The sequence below is a fragment of the Elephantulus edwardii genome, unplaced genomic scaffold, assembly GCF_000299155.1.
Source record: "Elephantulus edwardii isolate Elephantulus edwardi_28Jun2011 unplaced genomic scaffold, EleEdw1.0 scaffold00024, whole genome shotgun sequence".
Lineage (NCBI taxonomy): Eukaryota > Metazoa > Chordata > Mammalia > Macroscelidea > Macroscelididae > Elephantulus > Elephantulus edwardii.
Genome location: NW_006399774.1, coordinates 17,962,078 through 17,965,234, shown reverse-complemented (window position 1 = coordinate 17,965,234; position 3,157 = coordinate 17,962,078). Strand labels below are relative to the sequence as shown.

At 43.5% G+C, this 3,157-nt stretch overlaps 1 protein-coding gene across 1 annotated transcript in view; it reads right to left on the bottom strand.

Annotated features, from left to right (window-relative positions):
• The window catches only part of QKI (QKI, KH domain containing, RNA binding), a 107,724-nt gene that overhangs the window by 68,899 nt on the left and 35,668 nt on the right, over window positions 1-3,157 (bottom strand). The gene's annotated exons all lie outside the window — the stretch shown is intronic.

Sequence of the window (3,157 nt, the reverse complement as noted above, 5' to 3'; positions counted from 1 at the left end):
AACATAGAAATTCCATACGATCCAACTAACTCACTGCTTGGAATATGCCCTGAGGAAATAAGAACTGGGGCCCAAACTGAGATTTGTAAACCAATGTTCATAGCAGTGCTATTCACCATTGCAAGAACATGGAAACAACCCCAAATGACCAACCATAATCAAAAGGACTGAGAAATTACGGTATATTCACACAATCGAATATAATGCAGCACGCAGGAGCACTAATTTTATAAATTACTACCTACTTTTGGAGGGACTGGAGAGCATAAAGCTAAGTGAACTAATTCAGTCCCATAAGAACAAATGTATGAGGATCCAAAGGGGGGGGGCTAGGCACAGGGGGGTGAGGATGGGTGGGTGGTAATCACAGGGTCACTATTTGATGGGTGGAGGGAGGGGTGGGTAAAGGAAATGGGAAAGGCCCAGTGTGAAAAACAATGCATATGAACTTTATAAGCAAACCAGTATAAAATGAAAATTTTACTTAAATTTTTTTTAAAAAGACATTCACAGCAGCTTTATTTACCACTGCAAAAACATGGAAGCAGCCCAAATGTAAGGAATCCAATAAACCAGACTATTTAAAAGAATAAATAAATAAAATAAAGAAGTGATAACTTACTGACTAGATTGAGAGTGGCACTAAAAATAGTAAACTGGTTCTAGACTCAGAAGCCGCAATCAATTAAAATGAAAAATCTCAGAGCTTCAACTACTCTGAAGTTCCCTGGTCCATCACTGGCCACACCCAATGCACACAACATTTCTGAACCCTGCCACTGCTCTCACTAGCCCTTCTATAAAGCATCGAGATGAAGAAAATCCAAACAGCTGGGGGAGGAACGTTCGTTTTCTTCATCTCTCTGCTGCACAGACAGCGAGGGCATCATGGCTGTTTAATACGCGTTCTAAGTTCTGTCACTGGTGGGAAGAAAAGCGGAGAGCCACTGCTTTCTGTATCAGACAAAGCAGGTAATTAAGAGCCACTGCAGCCAGTCCCTTATCACCCAAGCACACAGGCACCGTCCCTCCCAGCCAGGGCCCAGGACAGGCTGCAGTGGCTGCTCAGGGTCGCGTTCACGGCTATGTTACACAAGCACAGATCTGCTGTTAAGTCACCTATAATTAAACCCAAGCTGAATATAATGCTAATATCCAGGCTGGCGTGCATGCAAAGAGGGTGCTCCCCCACCCGCAAACACGATTGCCTTTCATTTTACAGTTTCAAGCAGCTACAGTTCACGTAGTTTTGATTACATAGCAATTAGATATGCAAATGCATGAGATCTAGAAAATACTTTCCAAACCTCAGATTGTGAGCAATCAGGCCTATTCTCCCCTCCTGTGCACACAAGCGGGTCATTAAACAGCTATTGTCTACAACACATCTCGGCCTCAAATCTGCTTCTGAATAAAAACTGGCTTTTTTAAGAAATATCAGAAAGTTTCAAAACATACCCTCACATAAACCTCTTGGCAGCCTGTTAATATGCATTAAGGGGAATGGGGACGGATACAGGGAGGGGTGGGGGGCTCGGGCCAAAGGGGCTGGGTGACCCTTGTTGTTGTTATGTGCTGTCGAGTCTTTTGCGACTCATAGTGACCCTATGTACAACAGCCCTAAACCCTGCTCTATCCTGTGCCAATCGCATGCCTCTGACACACCCTTCCTGATTGAAGCAGTAGGGGTTGGTTTGTCAGAGTTAGTGAGACTGGCTGAGGACAAAGCAGGCTTCAGAGCTGTTAGACTCGGTCACTATGAGTTGGAGGCAATGCACAGAACAACAAGAACAGAAAGTAAGTGACTTGCCCAGGCTAAAGAGGCCGCCCAGAAGCTGCCAGACCTCACCCCGGGCCTGGCCTTCCCATCACATTTACATGCCTCCAAATCAACCTGCTCCGTCTGATTTGATCATTCACTGGTCTGAAACCATCTGGCTTAACTCTAAGCCATAACTGCTTTTGTTTTAAAACATCCTTTCAAAACAAAAACTCGAGGTTTCCAAACACTTCTTTTGATTCTAAGAGAACTTGACTTTACAGGGAGGCTGGGGCACAATTACTGCCATCAAGTTGATGCTGATTCATGGGGCCCTTCACGGGGTCAACTGGAGCAGACGCCTCGCCCTCCAGAGTAGCAGCTGGAAGATCTGAAGCAGCGATCTCACAGTTGGCAGCACAGTGGACAATGTACTGTGCCACTACTGCTCAGCCACGGCGACATCAAGACCTCTCTTTATGGAGAATCAGAACCACTCAAGTTTCAAAATGTTAACAAAACAACAACAAAAATGAGAAACTTTTCTAAAGTTTTCATCACATACAGTTAAAATTATCCTACTGTTAAAGAAGCTGTGCTGCAATACAAAGATGGTTCAAATCCACCAGCGTCCAGCTCCTCCTCAGGAGAAGGGTGGACAATCTCCTCCCCTGACGTCTACTGCCTCTGAAAACCAGCTGCAGGGTCAGCTGCCCATCAGTCCAACACATGACAACATGCATACTGTATACAAAAACCTATGTGAAAAATGATGAATGGGACCTTCTGAAGAGTAAATTTCCTATGCACATCAAAAACATTTTCCAACAGAGTAAAAAGAAAACCTACTGACTGGGAAAAAATATTTGTCAATACTATCTCAGACAAGAGTCTCATATCAAATGTTTACAGAATCTAATAGGGTCTCCACAAGAAAAAGACTGTTAACACAATTACAAAATGGGCAAAATGCATGGAAAGACTTTTCACAGAGGAAGATATTCAGACGGCCAACAGACCCATGAAAAAATGTTCCAAATCACTGTCACTAAGAGAGGTGCAAATCAAAACCACAATGAGATATCAACTCACCCCAGTAGCAGTGGCAAAGTTTAACAGGACAGCAAGCAATAAATGGTAGAGAGGATGCAGAGAGACAGGAACTCTGATAACACTGTTGGTGGAATTGTAAAACGGTCCAACCACTCTGGAAGGCAGTTTGGCATTTCCTCAGAGCTGAACATACCCTCCACCCACCAAATTGTGCAACCCTGTGATTTCATCGCTATCCATCCTAACTCTTCTGCTCCCAATCCTTACTCCCCCCGCCGATCAAATATATTTTTGTTTGGTTGGTTTTTTTGTCAGATATATTTTTTAAAATTAAAAAAAAAAAAA